Below are 8,521 nucleotides of genomic sequence, written 5' to 3'. Positions count from 1 at the left end.
TCGCGGTCATAGGATCGCGGTTTCGATTCCCAGACCGGGCGTTGTAAGTGTTTATTGAGTGAAAACACCTAAAGCTCCACGAGGCTCCGGCAGGGGGTGGTGGCGAACCCTGCTGTACTCTTTCACCACAACTTTCTCTCACTCTTACTTCCTGTTTCTGTTGTGCCTGTAATTCAAAGGGTCAGCCTTGTCACACTGTGTCACGCTGAATATCCCCGCGAACTACGTTAAGGGTACACGTGTCTGTGGAGTGCTCAGCCACTTGCACGTTAATTTCGCGAGCAGGCTGTTCCGTTGATCGGATCAACTGGAACCCTCGACGTCGTAAGCGACGGAGTGCCAAAGAAGAAGAAGAAGTGTGTGTGCGTATGTTTGTATGTGTGTGATTTCCACATAAATCTTTTAATGTTCTATCCGACCATATAAGAAATATAATTAAAAGTATTCTCCGTCGCTTTCCTCTGTAGATATTTCTTATATTTCATATAAGGATATAAGATATGTAAGACATATAAACGAATAAAAAATACTTGAATGTAATTTATGAGTAAATATATCTGATGCAATACGCAAAAATTTAGATTTATTAACTCTGTGATATGTTTAAGGATCACAAATAATAGGTTAAGTTCAATGAATTTAAAATAATTGCTTCGCACAGGGTTAGAACTAATATACACCAGGTTACTTTTTACTACCATTTTATTTTTTCTGTATATATGTGCGGTTGGTGCTAACACCATTTAGATAAAATTTATGGCAGAGTTTCCAAATTGCCAAAATGTATCATTGATCCTGTTTTGGAGAGAATCCAGATTGAATGTCTTTAGGCAATTCCATTTGCTAAAACAAATCGTCCATTGATTCGAAAAGAATCAATCTCTTGCAGAACCTCAATTTTTCTCTTACCATCCTCGATAGAGTTTTACGAGAAAGTGATACAAAATTATATTCTATAGAATCAGACAATATCTTCACTGCTTCAACTCAAGTTGCATTTTTTTCATTTGGCAACAGTCATTGACTTCTCATGGGGCTTCTCTATGTAAAGAGTCGGATTTTTGCACTTATTATGCACAGCAAGCACTCATGCACATGCAAACATCAGCAAATACTAGCATACATTTATGCATAGACATACACACATGCGCACGCACACACACACAAATATATATTATCTTTTACCTGTTTAAATCATTCGACTGCGGCCATGCTGGGACACTACTGCCTTAAAGGATTCTGTCGAACAAATGGACCCGCTGTAGTACTTATTTTTTAAGCCTGGTACTTAATCTATCAGTCTCTTTCGTCAAGCAGCTATGTTTCGAGGACGTAAACAAATCAGTACCGGTTATCAAGAGGTGATAGAAAGGCAAATACATACAAAAAGACACACACATACGGAAAAAGACACACACATACAGAAAGACGCACACATACAAAAAGACACACACATACAGAAAGACGAACACATACAAAAAGACACACTCATAGGTACCAAATCCACTCACAAGGCTTCGGTCGGCCCAAGGCTATAGTGGACGATACTTGCCCAAGGTTCCATGCAGTGGGACTGAACCCAGAACCATGTGGCTGGGAAAGGAAATTCTTAGCACACAGTTACACCCATGACTAGCTTATAAACCTTTAAGTTGTATGGGGCGACACAAATTATTTTAGATAAGAAGAAGAAGAAGAAGAAGAAGAAGAAGAAGAAGAAGAAGAAGAAGAAGAAGAAGAAGAAGAAGAAGAAGAAGAAGAAGAAGAAGAAGAAGAAGAAGAAGAAGAAGAAGAAGAAGAAGAAGAAGAAGAAGAAGAAGAAGAAGAAGAAGAAGAAGAATGAAACACTAGCCATAAACAAGGTAGCACCAATAATTATAAAATACATAAGACACACTATGAATAAATGGCAGACAGTACTACAGCTCCAAACAAAAGAGGGACTCGTGAAAACCAAAGCCATCTCCATTAGAAGAGGAATATTCCAGGGAAAAACGCTCTCTCCACTCCTTTTCTGCTTGGCACTGACACTTTTATCTGATATGCTAAACAGAACTGGATGCGGATACAAATGTTACGGCAAAGCAATCAGCCACCTTTTATATATGGATGACCTAAAACTGTACGCTACAAATGATAAACAGCTGGAAACACTACTACAGACAGTACATGGATTTACCAAAGAAATAGATATGAAATTTGGATTAGAAAAATGTGCCAAAGCAACTTTGGAAAGAGAAAAACTAGTTAAGAGTAGCAACATCACACTAGATACAGCCAATGAAATAAGAGAATTAGACCAAAGCCAGACATACAAATATTTAGGAATCAATGAATTAGATACGATACAACACACACAAATGAAAGAGAAGATAAGAAAGAAATATTATAGACGAGTTAGATCAATACTGAAAACAGAGCTCAATGCTGAAAACAAGATAATAGGTATTAACACTTTAGCCGTCCCAGTTATAAGTTACAGCTACAATATCCTTAACTGGACAAAACATTTTCAATACAGTAACCATAAGTGCATCACAGCAAACCACAACACATACCCAAGGCACACAGAGCTGCGCTCGGTAGTGAAGTGAAAGCACGTTATAAAAATAAAACTACTGAACAATAATAATAATAAACCTTTCTACTAAAGGCACAAGGCCTGAAATTAGGGTGAGGGAGCTGGCCGATTACATCGACTCCAGTGCTTCACTAGTAGATAATTTATCGACACCGAAGGATGAAAGGCAAAGTCGGCCTCGACGCAATTTGAACTTAGAACGTAGCGACGGGCGAAATACTGCTAAGCATTTCGTCCAGCGTGCTAGCGATTCTGCCAGCTCGCCGTTATATCTTTCGCTGTTATCATTGTTTACAAGAACGTTTTCTTTTTCGCAAAGCCCTTTGTACCCTTCGTTCTGTCTTTGTCCTTACATGTTTCCTGATTTATATTAGCCCTTGTGGCCAATAAAACAAGAATTTATTATTATTATTATTATTATTATTATTATTATTATTATTATTATTATTAGTTCATATAAAGGACTGAAGTAACTCAGCAGAAATATAATAGATAGATAGAAGAGTTCTTTACTTTTGTATACGATTAACCTATCTATACAAAAGTAAAGAACTCTTCTATCTATCTATCTATTATTATTATTAATTATTATTATTATTATTATTATTATTATTATTATTATTATTATCATCGTCATCATCATCGTCATTATTATTATTATTATTATCATTATTATTATTATTATTATTATTATTATCATCATCATCATCATCATCATCATCATCATCATCATCATCATCATCATCATCATCATTATTATTATTATTATTATTATTATTATTATTATTATTATTATTATTATTATTATCATTATTATTAATAGCGAAACCCATGGAGATTCCACGGAAGGAAAAAAATTAAGGGGAGCTATTTAAGAAAGAAATGATGATCTGCATTGTTTCCTGTGCAATAAATGATAGAGAAATATACAATAACAATTTACACATTACTTTACTACACATATCACTCGTTAGTATTTAATTCTATTGAAACTGCAAAATCAAAATGCATTTGCATAATCCTTATTTCGTAACATTTTATCATAATTACTGTACGTTATATACAATTAGCGTACACAAAACGATATAGAGAATATACACAATGTTTTTATTTACATGATTAGTTTCAATTCCGCTACACATTAAAAAGAAAATAACATCCACTGTTATTTCCCTTCCATTCACAATAATATATTATTTGATTTTAAAATTCCCTCTGTTAATCACTTTATATTTCTCTCTGTCTCTCTTCTTCTCTCTCTACCTCTTGACTTCTCTTCCCCCATCTCTCTCTTTCTTTCTCTTTTCCTTTTCTTCCCCCTCTCTCTCTCTCCCTTTCTTTTTCTTTCTCTTTCTCTCAACCTCTTCAACAAACTTTTTTACCATGACATTCCCCTCTTTCTTTCACTTTCTCTCCACCTCTTATTTTCACTAAGCATGTGACAGCGTGGTTGGTGGAAGTGCTAACTTACTCCCCCTCCCATTTTCTCTCATTTTCCCTTCCTCTCTATTACTCTCATTCCACCTTTCCCTCTTTCTAACAAACTAAAGCGTAACATGTGAACGAACGAAAGAGCAGAATTATGATATAGATTTAAAAGTTTGATCCGGTCTCATATGTGGGCTCGTCAAACACACACACAGTTATGGGACTTCGTTCCATTTCCGTCTACCAAACCCATTAACTTAGTAACTCCAACCTTCCACGTTGTATTTAGGAACTTAGTGACAGGCATCAATAGAAGAATCTCTAATTTATTGACGTACGGAGATCTTCAACGGGGGCCACAGCCCATCATAAGGATCATAACGAAACGGACAACTAGTGAGGAAAGGCTTTACAGATAAGTTACCGTATATCGGTCAGGGGCTAACTGCAGCCCGCATGATTTTCTGAATGGCACACCAAACGAAAAATTACCTTGGATTTTTTTAGTAGTGCAGCTTTCCTGATTAAAAGCCATGTCTCATGCGACTCGCTTCCACAAAAAAGTTGCTTGTGCCTGGTTTTATGGTATGACCAACGCTCCAACTCCAACCCCAACCCTAAAATCCGAACAGAGTTTGGAAGCGGAACGTAAACCAATTTAATTCTCTATCAGCCAGAACTGAAAATTATAGCTGCCGCCGCTGCTGTTGCTACGACGGCGGTTGCTGCTGCTGCTGTGGCCAGAAGTAATGGTTATGGCTGCTGCTAGCGCTGTGGCCAGAGTTGAAGAATATGACTGTTGCCAGGGTTAAGCATTTGGACCTCCGCTAACACCGGTGACAGAGATAATGCCTATGGCCGCTGCTAAAGTGAAGTCTAACGATATGAAAACTAAAAGGTTTAGCAGCAGCAACACTGATACCAAAAGCGAAGAATATAACTGCTGCTGACAGAGGTGAAGCTTATGGCTTCTACAGGCGCTAAGACATTTGAGCATGTACCTCATATTAAGATTTAGATAATTAATATATCTTTGCAAGCATATTTACAATTGAATCATGTTAGCTAGCTCTGAGAAACTGAAATCCACGAATATTCCTAAATAAAAATTTTAACATATTTTTGAATATTTTAAAACAATAGAAATTTGAGAAACTAAGAAACTGAGAAAAATGACAACTGAACAAATAAATGCTTTGTAAACAGACATTCAGACCTTGCAAACACAAGCGGTGAAAGAGCAAAGACTAATTACAAAAGCAAAACAAGTAAGATTTTACCATTTTAAATAAAAGACATGCATGTACTTCAAGAAAAGAAATACTGTGAATGAAGAATGTCACTAAAGGCAGCCCTCTTTGCCAGACAAATTCTTCCTGGAGATGGCAAACAAGCAAAAGGCTGTGTGGTATGATGTCTGTCCCATCGATCAGTCTGGTCTTTAAGATAAAGGCGAGTTGAAGAAATACGTAGGGCAGATGCTTCACAAATATTCAAAAACTGAATACGGGGAAATGAAACACGAGGGTTATGGGTATTAGTAAGGGCGTGGACCTTGGATTATTGTCACTTTAGAAGCAAATTACGGGAAGTGAGGAATGCAGAAGTAATGCAGCAAAACGTGATCGATGAAGTCATTTTAGGCTTGTATCGCGTGCTGATCTTGGAAGATCAGATGGATATCTCGATCGCCATTATAAGATCAGTGAGGAGGTTAATCAGGTTGGTGTACACGGCCAAAGTCGTGTAGAGCCAAACTGTATCTCTTCAAGGACTTCTGCGCATAGAAGTGGGGTAAAAGGAAGACAGAATAAGGCATCGGATAGAGATACCAGCAATGAGAGTAGGCTCCACGGTAAGAACCAAAGGAGCTTCCGCCTTTTCTTTCTGGAGGTAGGTGTTCCACACACCTTCCCACAAGAAGATGCTCCACAACTTGTAAAGAAATTGGTAATTCACACACCTTCCCAAAAGCAGGCTTTCCACACACCTTCCGACATGTAGGCGCTGCAAAAATCTTACCGCAATTAGCTGCTCCGTATACCTTTCCAAGGTCTGTGGAGTAACATCTTTTATGAAGGTGTATGTGTGAGAGAGAGAGAAAGAGAGAGAGAGGGAGAGAGAGAGAGAGAGAGAGAGAGAAAGAAAGAAAGAAAGAAAGAAAGAAAGAAAGAAAGAAAGAAAGAAAGTGTCTTATGATACGATGTGTGGAGCGCCTTAGCACATGATTTCCCACAAGAATATGACCCACCTACCTTTTCATAAGCATGTAATCCACATGCCTTCCCAGAAGAACTTCCACTCCACGCCCTTTTCCCATAAGCTCCACCCAACTCCCCAATGACAATATTACACAAATCTTCCCACTTGTATTCTCACACTTTCCCAAAAGCAAGTGTTTTACACAACTTCCCACATTCAGAAGTTCCACACAATTTCAATCAAGCAGGTGATCTACATACTTTCCCACAAAGTGATACACATACATTCCACGAACATATGTTCCGCACCTTCCCACAAACAAGTGCTCAACACAGTTTCCAAAAACGCAGGTTCCCCACAGACCTTTCCACAAGAAAATATTTCACACTATTTCCACAAGAAGTGGCTTTGAACACCTCGTAAGATTTATACTTAACACAAGTTCCACAGGCTTGTACTCACCCTTCCACAGGTAGGTGCTCTGTATACGTTTACATAGTCACATGCTCCGCAAACCTTCTCACAGTGAAATGTTCCATATAACTTCGCAACGACAGGTGACCCACACGCCTTTCCGCCGTCAGGTACTTCACGCTCCTTGCTACTGGAACCTTTCCCACACATCTTCCCGCAAGCAAGTACATGATACACTTTCTCACATGCCGGTGCTTTACACAAATTTCCACAGGCAACTTCTACAAGCACATTCCCACTAGCAAATGCTATACACACCTTCCCACAAACAAGGGGTACAGACACCTTCCCACACACTGATGCTCCACTCACCTCCAAGTAGGTATTCCACAAAACTTCTACGTGTAGATGTGGAAGTTTCCACACTGCTTCCCGAAAGCAAATGCTCTGAAACACTTCCAGCAGACAATTGCTCTAAACATCTTCCCACGAGCAGGTGATGCAAAAATTTTCTCACTGACAAACGCTTCCCACAGTCAGCTGCCCCACACATTTTCCCACAGACAGACACTCTTAACCCCTTCCCACATACCTTCTCTCATGCAGATGCACCACATATTCCCACATGTTCGACTCAACTTTTTGATCAGGCGCTTCACCTATCTTTTCGCAAGCAGGTGCTCCAAACACATCCCACTGTCACTTGCTCCGCATACCATCTGATTAAGTATTCCAAATATCACCTCACAAACAAGTCCACTTTAAGGTCTTTTACCTGACGTGCTCTACACATACCCTCACATGCAAGTGCTACAGACACCTTCCAGCAAACAGATGATCTAAACATCTACTCATATAACGTTGCCCCCCAAAATACTTTCCCGTATGCAGGTATTCTATATGCAGTGAATACACAAGTGCGTCAAACCTCTTCATACAAACGGGTGTTCATTAACCTTCCTGCAAAGAAATACCCCACAAATCTTTCCAAAAATGGGTTTTCCACACACCCTTTCCAGAGGCATGTGTTTCTCACAGTTACTAATAGTCAGACGCCCCATACACCTGCAAGAAGGAAGATGTACTCAACTCAGCATCCGACAAGACGGAATTCTACACAGCTTCGAGAAGGCAAGTGGTCCCCTACCTTCCAAGAAAGCCTGTGCCCCTAGAGAAAGAAGTAAAATTCACAACCTATCGTAAGATAACGAAGGTTATACGCACTTATGCGATATACACAAGGAATTTCCAGTCGAGGTATCTATCGAGAAGGTAATTAAGGGTCATGTTTTTTAATCTTTTATCCTTTACTTGTTTCAGTCATTTAACTGCGGCCATGCTGGGGTACCGCATTGAATAATTTTTAGTTGAATGAATCGACCCCAGTACTTATGTTTTTTAAAGCCTGGTAGTTATTCTATCAATCAATTTTCCCGAACCGCTAAATTACAGACTTAAACACACCAACACCGGTTGTTCAAGCAGTGGTGGGGGACAAACACAGGCATAAAGACACACACACACACACATACACACAGATAAGTATTTATACATACAGCGGACTTTTTTCAGTTTCTGTCTATCAAATTCACTCACAAAGCTTTGGTCGGCCCGAGGTTACAGTGGGATTGAACCTGTGAACCTGGAAGCAAGCTACTTACTACAGAGCCATTCCAGCGCCTAATAACCAGAAAAAAAAAACAAAAAGAATATTAGTACAAACTTCGGATGGATACTGAGCTATTTGTCAGCTATCCATAGGACGTTTCTCATCCACTGTAATCTAAGAACTTCTCGCGGAAGAGTCTGGAAATCTCCAACAGAGAACAATCCATGAGGAAGTAGAGTGAATGCTTAATAAGAAGTCTGGATTAAAACTTTATATATATATATATA

The sequence above is a fragment of the Octopus bimaculoides genome, chromosome 16 (assembly GCF_001194135.2).
Source record: "Octopus bimaculoides isolate UCB-OBI-ISO-001 chromosome 16, ASM119413v2, whole genome shotgun sequence".
NCBI lineage: Eukaryota > Metazoa > Mollusca > Cephalopoda > Octopoda > Octopodidae > Octopus > Octopus bimaculoides.
Note: the sequence above shows the minus strand (reverse complement) of the source record.